The following is a 23,029-nucleotide window of genomic DNA, read 5'->3' on the forward strand; positions in this document are numbered from 1 at the left end:
TCGTAACCGCAGGTTTGAACACAGAAACCCACTAGTCAGCCCGACTGCATCTGCAAGCATTAGACCCACAGGTCAGATCAACTTTCTCCACAGTGCCACAGCTCAGCAAGAACCTCTTTAAATTCTAACCAAAGGTTAATGGTGCCCCTTTCTCAAATATAAACCCTTTTCACAGTTTAAACATGAGGCTCCTGTAAGGACCATATCAGAGACTGTAATCATTTGAGACACTTTCCATGAATAACGTCTGAAACTTTTTCAAATGCCTTTTTTTTTCTACTGTTTTCAGCAACTGGTCAGTGAAAGGAGGTCCTTAAACGTCAAAAATGGATTATTATCAAGTTCAGGAGAGCAGGCACAAACTAAATGTTGTGAACTTTCCACCATTTGCATGCTGCCTTTGCAGACTTTCTTTGAAGTAAACACAGGCATTTCATGTATCTGACAAAGACACTTCATATAAATACACAAAATACATAAATACACTAAAATATTAAAAATGTTAAATTTTTAATGTATTTATTTATATTTTTGTAAGTGTTAGTAGTTGGATGGACGCCTAAATACAATAAAACATTCATTTGTGTAACTTTTGATAGTTTTTCCCTAGTAATAAACATAACATATATTTCACTATATATTTAGAATTATCAAAAATATAATACATTTGTTGTTATAATTTTTGGTCACTACAAGTATAATTAATAAATATCTAAAATAAATGAAATGTCAGTTCGACAGTTATGTCAAATAATATAAAATAATACGATTTCTTCCCCCTATAGCAATAAACATGACATATATAGTGTGTACACACACACCCACACACACACACACACACACACACACACACACACACACAGTCTATTAAATTGTGTATTAACTATGTATTTAATGCTAAATTATCAAAAATAATATACATTTGTTGTTATCATTTTTGGTCACTAATAATTAAATAAATATATACAATGAATTCAATATCAATTTGACATTTATGTCAAAGTAATATGAAAATATTTTTTAATTATGAGAATTTTTTTATTTTTTATTCTGACTGTTCGATACTGTCAAAAAGGTCAAGAACTTTAAGGTCAGACAGGCCAAAATTTAGGGGCTGCTTTTCAGCAGTTTATATAACATATCTATCAGTTCTAAAAGAAAGAAAGAAACAAACACCCCCCCGAATTAATAAGGGAAGACCAAAGTTCACTTGTGCATTTATATGAAGTGTCTTTGTCAGATACATGAAATTCCTGTGCTTACTTCAAAGGAAGTCTGCAAAAGCAGCAGGCAAATGGTGGAAAGTTCACAACATTTAGTTTGTGCCTGTGTTGCATCAGTGAAAATCAAAAAAGAAAAGTATGGCAGAGCACATGTCCATGTTAAACCACATCTGCAGGGAACCTGGTCCAACTGCAGCTCCTGCACTAAAGCTGGCCAGAGAGATGAGGAAAAAAAGCCAGACATGCTCAGCCTCGCTGTGTTTTCCCAATCAGCAAGACTCCAAACGGGGCACTCTGCGCCTGTTTGCTTTGCCTAATTCACTGTGGTTCACTGGCGTTTCCCTCTTTTATCATTTTCGATTTTCATTTTTATTGTTGTTCTTACTGGAATTTCAGTTCGGGACTCTGCTGGACTCCAGCAGGACAATTTTGGGCTTTGCTCCGACCTTGAAGCCCTCCTACAGTGTACAGCATAGTGTGATGCTTTTTTGCCACCGTGAGCTTATAGCGCTGCGGTTGCCATCTTATTTTACTGCCGTGTAAGGATGTGCAGTCCCAAAAACCATGAGCGAGCCTGTATAATTAGTCACGTCTGTGTGAGCATCTGTATTTGCTCTCGATAAAAAACTTGCTTCCTCCTAGTTCTCACATGTAGCCGTTTCCCCCTCCAGGAAAAACACGATCACAAGTCACAGGAAAAACATGGAGGCCAAGAGTGAGAACGAAAGAATCAGACAAACATAAAATGGGCAAAAACAGAAAGAGACTGAGAGCATTGCTGGTACGGCCAATTTGGTTAGTTTTTGAATAGTTGGCTATCGTTGGTGGTAGTAGGGGGGGCGGGTGGCTGAGGCTTTTTTGGGGGTTGTGGTATTGTGGGGAGGATAATTTAGACATTCTTGACCATGTGCCCTGCTCTGAGCAGGCGTCTTAACACTTAAAACGATCAGAATCAGACATTACCCCTGTTCCACAGGCCGGCACAATCTGTTTATCTAATGTTTTTCTTGAAAAGCTCTGCAGACGCAGTAAAAAAGTCTCACGCAATTCGTCTGGCCAAGCGCTCGGCCATGCATGCGCACTCTCTGTGTTTACAGCGCGCAGCTGAGGTCTAAAACATAGATATGCACATAAGGATGGGCGACTGCCAAACGTCTATAACACAAAAAATAAGGAGCTTCTGAGTAACTAAAGCCAGTCACAACCATTGAAGGTAAAACCATCCGAAAGAACAATAAAAAAGGAGCAATTTGGCAAACACTGGTTATGGTTTATCTAAAACAGATTTATAAAGAAGTTGTGCATAAGAATTTACGGTAACAGCTACCAAAATTCAAAACAGAAATTGTTCTAAGAGCAGAAAGGGAAATAAGCAAGTATTCGTCCCAGACATTATAAACTTTATGGCTTTCCTATAGTAAGTCGGCCTCCAAATCAGAAAATAACAGGGAATAATAATTCACCAAGACCGAAAATGAGCTTTAAAAGCATATCCGTGTAATTCATGTCTAACCAGACTTGTGAAACTCAATCAGAAATTGGAATGTTCTCATACAGGTCCTTGTAGAAAACAGAAATACAAACACATAACGCATTACTTTTCACTATACCACTTACTCTTACTGCATGCTGGCGGAAAATTAGGCAAAACACTGCAGGGGCCAAAACCTACTAGCAGTAATCTCTAAAAACAACATAGCAGCTCAGGTGGCAACCAAGACACCAAAACCGAGTAAGCCACAAGTAAATAGCTCAAAAGAAAGGTATTCCCACTTTTCATCACCTTAAAACAGGTGGCTCTTTCTATGATGGTTGTGTAATGAACACTTTGGTTCTCCACTAAAACCCACAAACAGCCAACAGGGGCCAATGTAAGACCGCTCAGGTGTGTAAGTTCATGTAACATCGTTGACAGCTTAAAAACAAGACAAATATGAATGTTAAAATTAACATAACTAAATATTTGTTTTCAAATATTAATAAGCAGTGAAAAAGTTTTATTTCAAAGAAATAAAAATATGACATGTATGGATAATTAATGATGATGATGATGATGATAATAATAATAAACATTTAAATTTGAAATGAATGAATAAATACATGAGTAAAAAAATAATACAAAAATAAGAGACTAAAAATATGATAAACATTAATGTTAATGTTAAAATTAATATTAATTTAATAAATAATATTATATTATAAATATTTAATTAATATGAATTAATTAATATTATTAAGCAGTAAGATTGTTTCAAAGAAATAATACTACTACTACTACTACTACTACTACTACTACTAATAATAACAATTTCAATAACTTGTGTGCAATAATAATATAACTAACAATAAAACAATTTAATTTCAAATTTAAATGCATACATAAGTAAATAAATAATAAAAGTAAAAAAAATAAAATAAAATGTTTTACTCTAGAAATGAAAACATGCTCACCATACAAGAGGTGTATTCAAGTATGTATGAATTTAACTTGTGTGTATGAATATAATAATAATGAAATTTAATAATAATAATAATAATCTGTGTGCAATAATAATATAAAATATCAATAACAATAAAGCTATTTTATTTACATATTTAAATAATAATTAAATACACAAGTAAATAATAATAGTAAATACAATGAAAAAATTATAATTTTACTTTACAAATTAAAACGTGATCATCATACAACCGTTGATTCAAGTGAATTGCCTTTTTAATACATTTGTAAATAATAAATCCAGAAAGAAAATAGTGTTATGAACTTAGAGGCATGTTAATGTAAATGAAAGTATGTCTGTGTGTGGCTTGCAAGAACATGTGTGTTTGCACAGTACAGGCACACTTCTATTTGATAGACACCATGCTTATGAAGTCAGTGAGAAAGGCGGAAATTGGGTCTGAGAGTTTTATTCCATAAATCAACTTTTGAGCACGAGTTAAATCTCAGGAGAGAGTGAACAGTGCTTAACCTGTAACGGCCTCCCCGTCTGCCAATCTCATATCACTCCTTTTTCCCCCTATGCAATCGGCTACCTTAGTAACTATAAAGCGCTGCGCAAACATTTAAGAACGCGGTGCTCATTTTCAACACGCTGCATGTTTACTTTATCTGATTGCATGGTGTATAAGCGGCCACCGTGACCTGAGCCCAGTGTGGATATTAAAATGGAGGTTTGGCTAAACTGGCTCTTAGACAGCATTTCTCAGACACATTGACCTACAGAGCAAGTCTCAAAAGCCAACGGGTAATATGCAGCCGCAACCCTGCTGTGACAACATTTAACAGAATTGTACAATAAATCATCCATTTAAATGCTGTCAGGGTCCTGCTGGGGTGTGACTTAAGCTGTTTACGCTGCCATTTTGTTCCTCACACTTCACTTTTTTCCATGAACGGGGCCTCCAGCCTGCGCCAAGGGTCCCATAGACGTTATGCAATGGCCCTAAAGCTAACGTTCCTGTCAAGTTAACCGACAGATAAACAGTGAATTCAAGTGCTGCCCTTCTACTGTTTAACGTCTTCAAATAGGGATACTGTGGGAACATGTTTTTCTCAGGTAGCTCAGATGAAGCTCCCTCTAGCTTCCCGCAGAGGAAATGTTCTCTTAGACACTGTAAATAGCAGACACTATTCATCCTAGCTGTCTCGTTTTCTTGGCTGTGCGAATAATGCACATACCTTTCACGGTCTTGGGAATACTGCAGCGTGTTTTCTTGTACAGACACACACATGTAGCATGCACAAGAAGTGAGTGTTTAGGTTACACCAGCTGGACCATTAGCACTGGCGCTCCTATAGATTGTGTTATTATGACTTTCTGTTCAGGTTTAATCAAAAATTGGCCATCAGGGTGTCTGGAGTGCCTCAACTGAGACCAAACTGAACATATGTTTTAGCATCCTCTCTCAATTCAACCTTTTCTTGCTCATTCTCTTTAGATTTAAAGCTTTAGCATGATAAACAAGGGACTGCATTGCTAATGCATTAGCTAACATTACATACAGCAATGGAATCTAAATACAACAAATACAAAATTGAAAAGACACTATGTATCATTATAGATAATGTTATAAACAAGCATGAATCATGGTGCTCTCATGAACGTGTGGTGAAGACTGACAAAGAAGAGAAGAATTTGTAAACTAAAGTAATTTTTTTTGTTATCTTTGCACACAAAAAGTATTCTCATAGCTTCATATTGTGGTGAATGCCAGTTCGCGGGAAAGTTACAACTCGGGAGGTTAATTGAGTGATACCGCGCTGTGTATATAAAGGGCATCCCCCTGAATTGAGGTATGCCACGTTATCGTGTCACTGCGTCACTGTTCGCTTCCGGAATCCCACCGCTCTGAGTCTGAGGTATGTGTGCGCTTGGTGTTTAGTTCATGGTCTGTATGTGTATCGTGGATTTAACCAGGTTTTGGTGTGTGGGTGGGTGTGTGTGTGTGTGTGGTAGCAATAACAATTGCTATTATTAGTGGTAGTTTCTGTTCATTTAGAGCTTTATTTTTTATTCTTGTCTTGATTTTGTGTTGATTTGTTATTGATGTGGTGAAAGTCCATCTAATTCAGTGTTTGGTAGTAATATCGACTCTGGCTGTAATTATTATTTTTTTCCTTTAGGAGCAGGGTGAGCCAGAGTGGGTTAGTCGGTGCGGGCTGGTTCATCGTGGGCTATTGTAATGCCCAGTGCTTCGCCTGCCCACTCTTTGGGATACCCCAGCTCAGTTAGTAGACCCTTCTGATTTGATTTAATTGATTGTGATTGTCTTTCTTTTTCGTTGTGATTCTGGGCCACTTGTCGTCATTTTATTGTGTCTTTCGCCCTGGTTTCAATTTTATTTATGATTTAATAAAATTTCATTGATCTGTATCCACGCCTCCTCGTATTTGGGGGAGTGAACAAGCTTGTGTCCTTTTCTTTGCTTAGTATTTCCCCCAGGTGTTTCGCCAGGGGTGGCGTAGTCTCTATTAGTGATAACTCCGTAATCTGAGTTCCTACACCTTTATGCCACTATCATTACGGTTGAACCACTGATATCACATGGACAATTTTAATGATGTCCTTACTACCTTTCTGGGTCTTGAACGTGTCAGTTGCGTTGCTGTTTATGCAGGGTCAGAAACCGGGATGGTTCTAGATTTCAACTTTAGTTGGGCTTAGCCCTCAGAGAGACCATTAGATAAGATACAAATTACCTAAATAAACAGTATTTTACCGTACTTATGAAAACTGTATTACAATTAAATTAACTTTTAAAGTTACAGAAGTTAGTGAGTGATTCTCATGTTTTTCTTTTGTTGTTTGATTAACATTATTAACCTAATATTACACACATCCAATATTTTTCCAATAACTTAATCCAAAAATATCTATCCAATAACCATTTATGTTTAAGATGTAACCGAATGCGTTTAATTGGATAGCCTACTTAAGACAGCCACTGTGACATAGGCCTACTATTATTTTGTGTATTTGCTCGAAGACGTGAAAACGAATGACGCGATCTCATGAAAGTGCGCTTCAATGGCACGATTTTCTGTTTCAATCTGGTGTGTTATTTATACACAAACTGACTTTGGCGTGCATATGAGACGCAATGGTTAGGTTTCGGGGTGTGGGGAAGATGTGTATCATAAGTACACCAAATAGAAACAGAATATTGTGCCATTGAAATGCACTTTCATGAGACCAGGCTGTGATTTGGTACTGGCGTGCTGTCCGTGCAGTGCCTCTCAGTGTATGCACGCACATTAACGTTCTATCACAGCTGTACCACATTGAGTTCGATAAACGAGCGAGAATGATAAACTTTCTTGAGGAAGCAGCACTGGTCTGATCGTTCAGATAGCTGATTATAGTTTTAGTGGGGATGAGACGACAAATAGGGGGGCTGAAGCCCACCTAAAAAGGGTCTAGAACCGGCCCTGGTCAGAAAGCACTCAGATTTCATGAAAAATGTCTTAATTTGTGTTCCGAAGATGAACAAAGGTCTTATGAGTTTGAAATATGGATATGAGGGTGAGTAATTAATGACAGAATTTTCATTTTTGGGTGAACTATCCCTTTAACTAAAAAAAACTTGCAGATAAAGCACAAATGTATTCATTTACAAATCATGCACTCTGGTAAAAAAAGTCATAACACAGTATTATGCAATGAACTGCACAAAAATATGCGTGAAAATACACATTTGATACTCTGACCCATAATTATATATATTTTTAAAAGGATTAAAACTTTTCCTGCATCTAGTGTTAATTTTAGCTGGAAACTGTAAGTACGACTTAGGGGGAAGTCGTGGCCTAATGGTTAGAGAGTCGGACTTGTAATCGAAAGGTTGCGAGTTCGAGTCCCCGGCCGGCAGGGATTGTAGGTGGGGGGAGTGAATGTACAGCGCTCTCTCCACCCTCAATACCACGACTGAGGTGCCCTTGAGCAAGGCACCGAACCCCCAACTGCTCCCCGGGCGCTGCAGCATGGCTGCCCACTGCTGTGTGTGTGTGTGTGCACTTGTGTGTGTGTGTGCACTTGGATGGGTTAAACGCAGAGCACCAATTTCGAGTATGGGTCACCATACTTGACAATACGTCACGACTTAACTTAACTTACAGTACAGGTTATTTTTTTTTGGAGGAATAGGTCATGATTAGTCATGATAGACAGGTATTTAGCCTATATTCTTATGGGAAGATAGCATTTCACTATGTTCTGTTTTGTTAGATCAGCCCACTCTTAAGAATTTTTCATTTTATGTATTCATAATTTGATTTAGTCCAATTGAGTTCTGATTCCAGGGCTCTGTCAGATATGTTTTGGTTTGTGAACAAAAGACTAACTGGCTGAGTGCATCTCTTTAGGGGCTTGTGGAGGGTCGATGTGTTAGAGTAACCTCTTTTTTGTCACACATTGACCTGATGCACTGATATTTTTCCAGCTCATTATATATTTAAAATATTTTGTATTGAATCTATCACGATGGAAAACAAAGAAGGGCATTTGAATTGATTTAAGAGACAGAAAAATGGCTGTGGAAAAAGAAACAGTAATAAAAATAAAGCCCAGTCTCCAACTGAGAGGCACTTTGTTTTGTTAATTGTGGAGAAATATCTGATTAAGACAGCTCCAAACACAATCCAGGTGTTAGCTTAAAAAAATCATCTTAGCTTACAGGAAAACGCTCACATTCTTTCCTATTCCACATGAATATGAAAAACGAGTTATAAAGACACTGTAATCAGGACTGATACCTGGAGGGACAGTTTTCTTAGAGCATATAGGAACAAATACTTGAATGTGTGTACAGACAATAGAGAGGAAATACATGCTTAATTGAGATTAAATCATTTAACATTAGATTAATATGGTCTGTTTGTCCCTATGATGTCTGTTCTTAACCAAATCAAAACAAAAATGGACTGGTCTGGAAAAATATTCCTCTTGAATAATGGACATAATCTCAGTGTATGTATTTTATAATTTGGTTTAAAATAATTTCTTCAGATATGAAGCTTTAAACTCCAGTGAGCACACAAAAATGGTTTAGAAATAAATACAAAAATAAATCACAATTCTAAATTCTAAAAAATAAATAAAATAGATTTGTAAGTAATAATAGTTGCAGGAACTCTGTTTGGTTCAGTGACATGACCGGTGTTCTGGCTGTATCCCTGCTGAGTGTGTCTGGGTCTGTCTGCCCTCCTCTCTCCCCAGACACAGGCACAATCTGATCCCCCCGTCCTTCCTCACCTGCTCTGTCAACAGTCTCTGTTTTTCCCTTTACCACTTTTTCTTGCTCACTTTCTATCTCCCTTTCCTTTTCTCTCTCAACATCTCTCTCCTCTTTCCTATTATATGTCTTTTTTGAGGTTGAGCTGGCAGTCACGTCTCTCTACTTTATAGTTCTCTTTCCTTTTCTCTGATTTCCCTCTTGCTTCTTTACAAAATAATTTGTAGTCAGGATTTTGTCTCGTTTTCTGTTACAAATATCTAAACACCCTTAAACAAAATTTAATTCTGTGAACAGAAAATTTATGCACGATAGTAAGAGATGCAAAAATGTAATTGTCAGGATAGTGGACTGTTTTGTGTTTTGCTCCCCATGTGTTCCCTGTGACCCAGATTTGTCCTCATGTTGATTGTAAATTTGATTCCAGGTGTGTCTCGTCTTCCTCCCTGATTACCCTATATGTTTATAAGCCCCAGTCCTTTCAGTTAGTGTTTGTCGGTTCTTGAATGTCTTCCTTGCCTGTGCTATGGTTTCCCGTTGGACTATTAAAGAATCTAGATTTGCTCATTTCCTTGTCTCTTCGTTCCTTGCTCAGTGTGACCGTGATATCTTTTTTCTTTCTTTTCCTACCTGTTTTTAAACACAAACCTCACAAAATATTCTTAGATTTATGCTTAAAAGGAAAATTAATCAAGCTTAATTGAATATAAGTAGATAAGAATAGTGCATCCAAATATTAAAATGTAATCATCACTTACTCACCCTGTTTTTCCAATCCATGCAATTACAATTTTTTTTTATAATTAAATTTTAAGAAATTGTTTTACGATTTAAGATGAACACAAAAGAACATTAAAGTAGTCCTTACACTGAAACCCTTGAAATCCATCCTTGCTCTCATTGGCATGTCCAAGGGAATTCATGAGAAAAGTCAATTTTGTGAATGAATCAGATCTTTTCAATGAATCTTAACATACCAGTCTTAATGAGTAATTCACAAATCGGACTAATCTTGTGACTCAATCCATTTGAAGCTGCTAACAGATTTTCAGTGAATTATAATTAAAATCTCAATCTCTTTCTCCCAAAAAGCCAAGATATGATTATAGAAGAGCTGAAATATAGTGCAAAAATTGTGATACACTTTTTTGCTTTTAAAGTCTCTACTCCTTGTAATTGCATGGACAAAAATAACCAGTTTGTTCTTCAAATAGTTTCAAATGTGTTTCAAAGAATTAAAAAGGTCATATGAGCTTGAAATAACAAAATGGCCAGTACATAACAGACCTTTTCTATTAAATGCCTCTCAAACAAATGTATCTTGTTTGAAAAATCATTCAGAGTTCTCTTTCATGGCACAGTACTTGTGCAAATGCTCTTATTGTAGTTTGCCAAGGCCTGAAGATGCAGGAGGCTCTTTTCTCTTCACGTCTCTCCCATTAAACAAACACGTGCTTGCGGTTCACACACATTGTCCCTGGGTGGTACAGAAAGAACAGAAGCAGTACTGAGAGAAAAGTATCGATGGATAGACTGAGGAGAGAACACTGGAGTGTGTATAGTAGCAGACGGGACAGAGCATTCAAAGAGCAGTCATCAGCTGGCTGTGTTTTGTCTCCGTAGCTTGTGCCATATATTCAGCCCGAATGACGAATGGCCCGCTCTAGTCCTCCATGTGGGTGGCACTCGTCAGTGGAGCAAGACCTACATGTGTAGGTGAACTCCTTGGATGCATAACATGTACATACCTATGTCTGATGTAGATGTGGGGCCCCAGGATTCTGTCAAGCTAAAATTACACCGGGATTCTTACAGAACAAGGCACAGTCTGCCTCCTTTCCAGTGTGCATTAGGAATGATAAATGAGTAAAGTACTTAAATCTTGCCCTTTTCTCAGATCATCCAAATATTTTTCATTCAGCTCATTCAGTCACAAATGACAAGCTTTTCTTTGTACAAGGAGGCACAGTTAGATGTTGGAAACCAGGCCAATGGCTATGTGGATTTAGATTTGTTTTAGGGTGTGAACTTATGGAGTACCAAATAATTGGCTCACACCAGGGAACTCACACTTAATCCAAAGTTTCACTGTTCTCCAGGGCAGGAAAAATTCAGACTTGGTCGCTAGTGAGAATCGCTTCCAGAAGGAGAACGAATGACCTGCAGGTTTATTTCTATTGTGAAATTCTGATCCACTGCTGATGCAGTGTTAAAATGCTTGCTAAACTATCATGACTAGTACAGCTCTGAGCTGTTGGTGTTGGCCGATGCAATCTGCTTGCTGACTATGGCAAAATAGAAGAGTAATTGTTAGCTTTTATAACTCCATCGTCACCCATTGCAGATACCTAATAGTGTAGTGGCAGATTTTGGGGCAAATAGAGACCAATCGGATTTGTGAAAGTTCCTTAAAAGGGACAGTTCACCCAAGAACTCACCCTCATTTCATTTCAAATATGTATGACTTACTTCTGTGGAACTCAATAGGAGATGCTTTCGAGAATGTTAACACTGTTCTTTTGCATACAAGGAAAAGGAAGGAAGGAAAGGATGTGGCCAAGTATGGTTTCCCATACTTGGAATTTGTGCTCTGCATTTAACCCATCCAAGTGCGCACACACAGCAGTGAGAAGTGAACACACACACACACGCGCACACACCCGGAGCAGTGGGCAGCCAATGCTCCAGCACCCTGGGAGCAGTTGGGGGTTCGGTGCCTTGCTCAAGGGTTTCACCTGGTATCGAGGCTGGAAAGAGAGCTGGACATTCACTCCCCCCACCTATAATCTCTGCCAGACCTGAGACTCAAACTCGTGACCTTCGGTTTACAAGTCCAACTCTCTAACCATTAGGCCGTGACAATGAAAGTAAATAGACACCAAGGGCTTTTTCTAAAAGAACCAAAAAACATCCAAGCGGTCCAATACAAGTCATACACTATATTCCAAGTCTTCTGAAATTATACAACAGCTTTGTGTGACTAAATTTTAAGTGGTATTGAATGAAAATCTTGTCTGAAAATTGTGCCAAATTTATTTGTGTAGCACTTTTCTCCTTACACATTGTCTCAAAGCAGCTTTACAGAATATCATGATATTAATTTTTATAATATTTAAATGGCTTACATTCTGCAACAATACAAGCAATGAAGCAGGTGAGATTGCTAAATATTATATATCACTTTATGTGAATATACTGTATGTATGTAGATAAAGTTGGATAACATGGTTTACATTTTGCAGTGATATATATGGTCACCATTTACTTTCATTGTATGGAAAAGAAAAGTTTGGACAATAAATACCTTGTGTTTTGCCATAACAAAGACAGTTATACAAGCTTTGAAAGACGTGAAAACATGAATAATTACAGAATTTTCATTTTTGAGTGAACTATTCCTTCAATCCCAACTTGCTCTAGGGGAATGGATAAAAGTGTCTGCTAAAAGGTTACTTACAATCACTATATCACTGTGTCTGATGGGTATCCAAGACACATGGAAATCCTCCACTGTATTCTCACAGTCTGGATGGCAGAGAAAAGGATTCAGGCTCTGTGATGAGAGTGAAGGGTGAGAGAGTTTGGGGATTATAATTTAATAAGAGCCAGGAAATCTTTGTCAAACCTCCTCAAGGGGATGAAAAGATGTGGTGTTTTGTGGCAGACAGCAGGATCTCAGACGGTGAGACAGGTCTGCTCCTCTGACACAGGGATGAAAGGCCAGCTATATTAATATCACAGGTCGCAAACCACAGCCAAAGCCACTGTCTGAGGTGGGGATACACTGTTCTGAAGCCTCTTCCATCATTCCCAGGGAGAAAAATATGGAAAACTGCACATCGCAGGATGTTGACACATCTTACTACTTAACCAATGCTTTCTAGAGTCCAAGAACACACAGAATGATATTTCAATCTGCTCAATTGTGTGTCAACATACAACATTGTACTGAAAAGGGCCTTAGAGAAACATTCAAGCATGAATATATTTTGTCCAGAATCTAAAATAAAAAAATACTATGTGTAATTAAGTTTAGAATGAGAGAATGACAAAATAATGATGATTGACAAACGATAGACAGACTGAACCATAGACAGAAAGACAAAACATAGGAACAATATAAAAAACAACAGAAAGAATGGCAGACTTCATGAGAAGCAGAGCTCTACAGGTTCGCATTAATTCTGCTCTCAAGGGTTTATATATTGGTAACTTGACTGACACCTTCCACCCCACCCATCCGACAGAAACTAATGTATGAAGGATTATTGCACTAGACTTTGAGCCCCATTTCTCAAACTGTGTGTGTGTGTGAGGGGGTGTTGTGGTTTGGGGTGGGGCTGTGTGCGTGAGCATTTGGTATGAATTATAGTTTGCTCTCACCTCTGTGCACATATACACTATTGACCAAAAGAGTGATCAAAAGAATCCACATCGGACATCTATCGTTTGAAGTGTGCTTTGTGTTTCCTGAAGAAACGTTTAACCATCCATATGTGCCAAAACTTGATTTAAACATGTTTTCACACATGTGTGTGTGAGAGAGTGTGAGAGAGTGTGAGTGGTCCAGATTCCATTTTGGGAATGCGATCATTGTCACTTTTGTCCGGATCGGGCGGTAAGAGGAAACTTCGAGCCATGGTGTGGGATCAACATCTCATTTCCCCAAGCTTCTGGAATCTGCACTCTCTCCTCCATTTCCTGGAGGTGAGGTTTTCAATCCCTCTCTGCTCTTAAACCTCACCCTTTCACAGGACCTCCAGTTAAGATTAAATAGATGCAATTGAAAAACAGTGGGTTTGTTACCAGCACAAAAGTCCAACTGCCAGTTGGACCTGGAAAGTGGAACAAATACAGATCCCGAGAGGCCGGTATCCCACACCAGACGTTACTGTTCCAGCTCTTTAATTATTGTTCTGACTTCCATTTAGCGTACAAGAACTTAGCGTATCAATGCCAGGCTTCTTCACAGGCTAACTTCTGCAATTTCCTCAACAGGTTTTAGCTATTTTGACCTATCGTGGCACCAGTACATCATTTTAGTTGGACAAGGGATTCCCCTTGACCAGTCCTGTCAAAAGAGATCCCCGATGGCAGTCCAGCACCCCTCGGAAGATTAAGCACTGCATTGTCTGAAGCGCACGTTGTGTAAGACAACACATCCAGCCCCGGCTTCACCCTGACTCTTAAAGGCCTGTAAAAGCTCTGTGTAAACAGCAAAAGGAATGAAATCTTACCACCATCGTACTCAAATGAAAGACAGACACAGTGTGGGGATTAAACAAGTGAGAGGAAAAACATAGGATAGTGAAGGGGGCGTGAGAGATGAAGAGGAGGACGGAGAATGAGAAACATTCAGGGATCACTGAAAGCTCTTTGCCATTTTGGTTATTTACTGAATATTGTTTCGATGACAGGTGGAACAGAGTCGCAAAGGGGATATGTGAAATGTGCAAACATCTTTGCTGGAAAAAGGAAGATGGTGGGATCTTAATCTTTAATTGTCCACTAGGGAGGGAGCACCAATTGAGGACAATAACTTTGAATGATGGCAGGGTAGTCCAGTCAGCATGTGCAGCCTCTCTGGAAAAGAATCATAAAATGTAATAAATGTGCTTTCTACAGGGAATCATGTAGTGTTTACAGTGTTTAAGTCATGAAAGGAAACTCTACAGGTGTACTGATAATAAGAATGGCTTGATTTAGAGATCCACCGCATTCAAAGAGGTCTGTATCCTGGACTGATATGAAATGCAATAAATTCAAATGTGTAAAAATGTAAATAAATGTCATATGACTGTCATCGTAGTACATCTTTTCAAGTTGTTGGCTAAATAACATGCAAAAGAAAAAAAAATACAATACACAATACACTACAGTGTTTTTTTCTAATATTCTAGTAAATAATCCTTGCAAAAAATTTGGGCTCAGTAAGATGTTTCAAAGATTAATAGCTTTATTCAAAACAGACGCATTAATCAAAAGTGACAGGAAAGACATTTATAATGTTACAAAATGCTTCCATTTTAAATTGCGGTTCTTTTCAGATTTCCTGACTAAAACATTGATATGTGACACTGACCAAATCAGCCTATTATAGTGATTTCTGAAAGATCATGTGACACTGAAGACTGGAGTAATGGCTGCTGATAATTCAGTTTTACCCTCACAGGATTAAATTCTAAAATATATAAAAAATATATTAAACATATTAAAACATTATTTTAAATTGTAATAATATTTCACAATAATACTGTTACAATACTTGCTGTATTTTGATGAAATAAATGCAGCCTTGGTGAGCAAGAGAATTCTTTCAAAAACACACAAATAATCTTACCAACCCCAAACTGCTTAGTTTTTCAGACTGGTGTGTCCACTAGGTGGAGACGCTCACAGACAGCCTTTGCTATCAAAATCTAAGATGAAATACATTACAAAAACAGTGGATGTGCACTTTGATGAGTGCATGCAGTACAAATGCAAGCATCTTCTGACCTCCTTGCACAACTGAAAAGTATAAAGATGTCTTAACTAATTTGTCCTGTAAAACAGAAAGGCACAACTACTGTCCTACTATAAGGCCTACTGTCCTCTGTAGGTAGTGTGTACATGTTGAATGTAATCAAACTGGTTTATAGTCAGTATACTTTAAAAGGCCTCAATTGTGTGCTCCAGCTTTTCATGATATATTTCATCATATTCAGATGTTCTGTTTCTCTGAGGGAAAAAGGTGAGCATCCACTCTGTCTGCTAATTGGTGACCTTTGTTTTAGGGATTGGATAAATTCAGTTTAGACTTTGAATCTTGTAATACTGGCAGTGGAGATGTCAGTTGGACCCTTAAAGGGATAGTTCACCCAAAAATGAAAATTACCCCATGATTTAGTCACCCTCAATCCATCCTAGGTGCATATGACTTTCTTTTCTCAGACAAATACAATTGGAGTTACATTAAATAATATCCTGGCTCTTCCAAGCTTTATAATGGCACTGAATGGTGGTCAAGATTTTGAAGCAAAAACGCTAACTGTCGTAGTCACATTCATGAGAGAGTAGGACGTAAGCATAGTTAGCAACAGTTAGCGGAAGCTATAAATTATGGTTTATAAAGTTTTAAATATGGATATTTTTTCTTACACAAACATATTCGCCCCTGTAGCCATATGAAGTACTTTTTATGATGGATGGATGGACTCAAAATTGGACTTCAAAATATCAAGATACATTCACTGCCATTATAAAGCATGGAAGAGCCAGGACATTTTTAATATAACTCTGATTGTATTCGTCTGAAGGAAGAAAGTCATATACACCTAGGATGGGGAGTAAATGATGATAGAATTTTCATTTTTTGGTGAACTGTCCCTTTATTGTCTCAGGTTTCAAGAAAAAAGCTGGAAACGTAGAATAGCAATAACATTCAACGAAGAGTCTCTGAAATCTATTACCAAAGACATAACTGATATTTAATTTAGCAGTGGACGGCCTGCATAGTTAATTACAAATTGTTTTTAGACAATTTCTCAGACTTCAGATAACAGCAGCGCTATTAGCAGCACATTTCTGTGTGGGTTTCTCTCATGAGCGAGCCCTGAACAATCCCCATATGAATAATCAGACCTTTCAGATTTCAGAAGGAAAAACAAACATGACGAGGCAAGAAGTTGTACATTGCCACTGAACCATGAGCAGAGGCCTCATTACTGACAATCAAAGTCTCTATTGGTAAGTCCATACAAAATAAGACCTTGTTCCTGTTCTACAGCTGGAGGAAGGAGAGAGGGAGCAGGTTTTTCACTTCACTATCATATGCTGAGCACCAGATGTGCCTCAACCGTGAATATGAGAAAAGATGGAGGGGAAAGAGGAAGGAGGGGCATAAATCTAAGCCAGGCCCAGAGTCGGACAGGAGGGGTTTATTCAAAACTTCCGCCCATACTTTCATCTGCATCCTGTCCTCCTATTTTCTCACAACCTTCACATCTTCGTTTCCTGCCCCTCCTCTATTGCGAGGTCCACTTCTGCCTCCACTTAATGAGGGAATGAATGATGAAATAAGCCTGGAGACACTTTAACATTGGCAGTGGATCATTTCAGCTGTAACTCATAACAAGGAATTTGTGTCATTCATTGTGGATGAGATATGGAGCGGGAATGTCACAACATGATATGATTCGAGTCACAAGTCTGACATCCGGAACGTTAAGTGAGTTATGATGTAATACCAGACCATTGTTATTAAAGTGCAAAGAGAGGCGAAGCCTGCCAGAGAAGGTGAGAAACGCTCGTTTCTAATTAACACAGAACTCATAAATGTGATTTAATTCAAGGAAGGCAGACGTGAAATCATTTTCACATCTGTTCCAGTCGTAAACAGACCGGAATTAAAGCAAATTTACAGCTAATGAGGTGTTTAAAGATCTGGGGCTCTCCCAAACCCCACTGAAAAACAAAACAAAACAAAACAAAAAATGGATAGATGGACTAAACCCAGACAATTACACCTTCAAGAACTCATTTCCACGTGTTCGAATGCATTCTTGCAATCATGCCAAACCATATAAAAGGGCTTGTGTGTCTTGTGTGGCCCAGCTAGACGCAATGACTGTCTGATTATTCATGCACTAAATATCCAAATGTTGAGGGGAAACAAAGAAGTGCCTGCTGACCGGAGGAGAAAGCTTCCAATGAATCAGATCGTATCATACTAACAAGTACAGGGAGCAAAATGCTGACCGTTGGCTCAATTAAGACCGTAAATGCATCCACATTGATTTGAACAGAAGTTTGGAAGTCTAGCAATGCACCTGGGATGTGTAGACTGCACTCGAGAACGCATTACTTACTTCAATGTGACAGAAAAATGTGGGCAAACACAGCTTTTTACCTCATAAAGACATTCAGGAGAGGTCTTGCCCTCAAATCACAATTGTTGAGATTGTTATAGTGGAGAAGAGAATTAATATAGTGTGGAATGTCCTGGTCATATTTACCAGTTTTCTCTATGCATTGTTTGTGTAAATATAATGATGTGAAGAGTGATCTGAGTGACCAAAATCAGCCAACCTTGCACGGTAAATCACATGGGCAGACCCTTATACCCTTCCCTGTAATATAATTAACCTGGAGCGAACAGTGCTGGTCTACAAACCTGCTTCTTAATGGCTTTAAATAGCACTTTGTGCCATGTTCCAATTCTGCTGAGGTTTAGAAAACGAGAAAGACTGAGCAGACTGGAGAACACCTCATATGACAGATACCAGGTTTCCACCAAAATATTGCTGGTACATGGTTGTTGAGACGAATTATGCTGTACATAAAATAATAAAAATGAAATTTTTATGAGACCACAAATGAAATCACACATATATAATATTTATTTTAAGGTAAATAAAGACTGTCTGAATTTTGAGAGCATATTTAATCATTTATAGAAATCAAATGTTCTAAATATTATATTTTATTTTGGACAGATGGAGGAGATAAATCGTCTGACTGCTGTGCTGTAAAATGAATATGTCTTCCATCAACACATCAAGCGTTTCTATAAATATTCATTGATTTCAATGGGGAATGCAAAAACTCTGAAGTGGAGCCAATTTTTCCTGGGCCGGATTCGGTGGAGACACACAGAATTGTTCCTGATTGGGCACCAGCACCCTGGAAAAGGGGCACATGTGGTATGTTTTAAATGTGTCCTGTGAGAGCAGCAGTAGCCAGTTTATGACTAAAGATAACCAGACAGAAGACAGGACAGTATGTGTTTCAACTTAAAAAGCTTGTTGAAGTAGTTCATTTGGAGCAAAAAAGCATGTCTGTTTTTAAACAAAGAAACAGAAGGAAGAAAAAAGAGAGTGAAGTGCAGGCTCTGTGTGAGAAAAACAAGCCTGTTTTACTGACTGTGGGCAGCGACATGAAAGACATTTTGTTTGATCTTACAGCTAAATAATACCTCTCACAACATCTGCCACCTCTGCCGAAATTTCCCTCTTTGATTTGATATGAGGCATTTATATATTTTAATACAAATTTAATTCATAGATTAAAAACATGCTCATTGTAGAAGAGGCGTATTCAAGTTACTGTATGCATGAACTGCATTTTGAATGGATTTTTTAAATAAATTTATGGATCCAGAAAAAAATGCACTACACCACTGACAAAATAACTGCAAAATAAATTCCTTTATGATATATATATTACATTTGTGGTCTATTTATGCAAGTGTATCTTCTCCCATACTGTATTCTCTGGAAAGATTTCTGAGAACTGTCAGTTTTATGAGCTTGTGACGGTCAGAGGAATGTGACCTATAACATTTTGAGTGCTGGAGAGGAGCTCATTTTTTACACATTATTGGGCCTGGCCTCCACTGTAGATATATATATCACTTCCCAGTCCTCAGTGAATAAAACACCTGTCAGCATCAGACCATCACAACAGCGCACCACCCACTGGATGCACTTGCTGACATAAGCCGACCTGGGAAATGGGACTAATCATGCAAAGCACTTATAGAGGTCAGCGGGTCGGCTAAGCACTGAGGAGGTTCTTCTCCTTAGTAACGCTGTTAAAAACAGGATGATAGCTGAGGGCAAGTATGAAAGTCGACCACGCGCATACAGTAAATTAGAAATCTTTCAATTTTAATGGTTTAATAATTTGTAAACCAATTGGAGGTAGTTCTTATAAAATAAAATAAAATGATCAGATAAAGATGTAATGTGTTGCTTGTTTTTCTTGTTTAAAAAATTCACATTTTTAAAAAATACACTAGAATGATTTCAACAATTTATATACACATTTATTATGAGCATGCTTTTAATTTCTGAATTTAAGTTGATTTATAAATTTTTGGGGGCATAAAGTAAAAAATGTCAGGGTGATACAACTGTCTAAGATCAAATAAAAATGAGAAATCAGCTTGTACAATGTCATCTGCTGCAACCCTCTTCTTTAAATTTTTTAATTAAAATTAATTTTTATATTTTTGAGGGAGAATAAAGAAAAAAATCTCAGGGTGACACAACTGTCTAGAATGAAGTATAGTAAAGAAAATAAATCTGATTTTTAATGTAAAAAATACTAATCCATTACCTTTTTTACCTTTAAAAATATTTATTTTACTTTGAAATACTGATTAAAATACTGATGTGTACACTCACATGAAAAATATGTTATTACTTTTTACTTCATTTGGGGCATACTTATTTGTAACTGACCCATGATCAGTACTAAAATGTTTTAAAGACATTCGTTCCAAATACTAGATTCTGCTTGGCTGTTCTCTAACACTAATGGCTTAATGATACCTTTCCTTAGCACTTGTGGTGTCAGCCACTGTTTTATAACCGGTAAAGTGGTCTGGATTCCTCCTCTCACACAGAACAGCTCCATTTGGTTTTCACTTCATCTAGACAGGAGCTTTAAAATAATGAGGCTATAAACGCACCGCCGTTACTCAATGCTGACACCGCACAGCCAATTAAAAACAAATCAAGCCTTCACTCCTCATGTCAAAAACCGCTCAGTCTTACACAGTTCAGCTCCTCTTAAATTCCCTTGAACAGACTCCTTCCTCTTGCTTACATCTTCCTCCCTTCACCCGCAGTCTGAAGAGCCTAACAATAATTTGGGCTCCTATCATAATTGATAAGCCAGAAGATAAAATGCCAAAGACACGTTTCCACCCAAATAAAAGCTCCATCCAAAGCGCGCGCCTCTCAGGGGAGGGATGAATGATGGTTGTTGTGCAACTCCGGGTGGAGGCAGACTGCCCTAGAATGTGCAGGCCAGTCACTATTTATGAGATTATGATTAGCCTTATTCACTTCAAAAGGTCCTGGGAAGACTGTGTATCACTGGTTTAATGGTTTCCGAGGCATGGCCTGTTTTCATCATAGATGACAAGATCCATTCCAATGTAAGCCATAGAAAGGCCTCTGCAATTGGAACCAAGTAATAGCATGTTCAGGTAGAGAGGCAAATCTGGCAAAACATCTTGCTTAAACTAGTTCAGGCCAATGTGAATTGCAACTCCAGACTAAACACATGACTAGGAAGCCACTGGCTACTAAAATGAAACATTAAAAAAAAAAATTCAACACCAATTAGACCCTATTATGCCAAACAATGACCAACAATATATTTATTGAATATATATATTATATATATTAATATGAATGTTTTTAAATATGTTAAGTTGTGAATATAATATATTAGCACTATTTTTCATCAATTTATTTACCTATTGTTAAATAATGCTGCCACTGATACAAAAATAACACCATGTTTTTTATTGTTTCAATATAAAGACTTTAAAATTTAAAAATTGCTTCCGTATATAAGTTATCAAACATATGTACATGCAGTTACTGTTATGATTAATCTCTACTCAAAAACTACACAAAAATGACTCTACTGACAGTTTTCATGTTGGTGAAGGAGTCATTTGTGAACTTGGTAATGGCTTTAAATGATTCACTGGATGAGCTGAGTCTGATTCAAACTCACTCAACTCACAAGCAAGCTGAATCATTTTGACTGACTCTTTAAAAAGAACCAGTTCATGAGAGTCATTTATTCATGTATCACCATGGACAAACTGATCCAAACAGGTTTCTTTGAGGCAAATCTGTGCCACATACTAATAATGAAAATGGTTTAATATATAAATTAATATAAATATTAGGATAAATAGTACACATATTAGGACTTTTTAAACAGTGAATGTCACTTCATGCTGCAAAGTCTGTTGTATTCGTTCATTAAGGTGTGAAAATGACCTGTGGACTCTCTTTTGCAGCTCTTGGATTTGGAAGAGGAGAGACAGACCACATATGGGCTGAGAAAAAGAGTAGAGTGAAAGAGTTGAGGAGAAAGATGGGATGAGGAATAGGTGAGAGGGGGTCAGTTCTGCTAGAACAATTATCTTGTTCCTGAAACCTGCTATTTAATGGAAATCCTCGGTCCCTGCCAAACTATACGCCTGCATCTTGGTATGAGCCGTGGTGCAGACCTTCTCTCAATCATTCCCTTTCTTGCTTTTCATTTTTGATTGGACACTTTACTCAGACGATTGCTTTGTAAGGAGTGGCCATTAGTCTCAGAGATGCAACAATGGGGGAACTCTGTTAAAATTCCTTGCACACATTCCTTCTTTCTCTTTCTCTTTTCATTCAGTGTATTTGCCCTATCTGTGGACCAGCACTGGGATCACCCTCATGCTCACCCTGACAGCAGGTGCCTATAGAGGGGAATACAGCTGAGAAAGTCCATTGTCGACACCATATCAGGGGCTTTACTTTGTGGCTTTGATTAGTGAGCCATAAATGGTTAGATAAGTTTCTGCTACATTTCAGGACAATTATTCTGGATGATCACTTTTCCAAACTATTCATTTGGATACTTGAATTCTGGGTTTGTAATACTGAATACTGTGCCGCTGGGGTCTCTGGCATCTGTTATGAACGGTGGCACATTACTTTAGAAGTCTGGGTGGGCACTGCTGGAGCTCCATTAAATAGACGACCCATTGTTCAATGCAGCACAACAGCTATAGAAAAGCCCTTGATGTGGACTGAAACATGGAGGTGAAAAAGACCACACATAACCTTCCCAAACAGCCTCTGTGAGATTGAATTCAGTTTTCTCATTCATGATTCATACTTGTACATATAAAACATTAATGCAAGCATTAATGCAATATGTAGGAATGTCATACAGTATATCAAAAATAACACTTAGACTATCATTCAAAAGTTTTGGCCTGGTAAGATTTTTAAAAGCTTTTGTAGGGCACCAAGGCTGCATTTATTTGATCAAAAATACAGTAAAAATAGTAGTATTGTGAAATATTGTTACAATTTAAAATAGCCCTTTTCTAGTTTTTTTATATATTGTAAAATGCTATTTTTTTTTGCTGAAATTTCAGCATCATTACTCCAGTCTTCAGTGTCACATGATCATTCAGAAATCATTTTAATATGCTGATTTGGTGCTCAAAAATATTTCTTATAATCCTCCTGTTTATTCACACTTTTCGACAGTAGTGTATGTGACATATATTT

The 23,029-nt window shown here is 37.6% G+C and overlaps 1 protein-coding gene across 2 annotated transcripts in view; it reads right to left on the reverse strand.

Moving 5' to 3' along the window:
- Positions 1–23,029, reverse strand: part of LOC306885025 (uncharacterized protein) — a 52,339-nt gene that overhangs the window by 10,741 nt on the left and 18,569 nt on the right. The window contains exon 2 of one of the 2 annotated variants that reach the window (XM_079441336.1): positions 12,415–12,510. The exons of the other annotated variant lie outside the window; for it this stretch is intronic. The gene's annotated coding sequence lies outside the window, so the exon portion shown is untranslated. The remainder of the gene's footprint in view (positions 1–12,414; positions 12,511–23,029) is intronic. 2 annotated transcript variants of the gene reach the window in all.

Source organism: Barbus barbus (assembly GCF_936440315.1).
Source record: "Barbus barbus genome assembly, chromosome: 19".
Taxonomy (NCBI): Eukaryota; Metazoa; Chordata; class Actinopteri; order Cypriniformes; family Cyprinidae; genus Barbus; species Barbus barbus.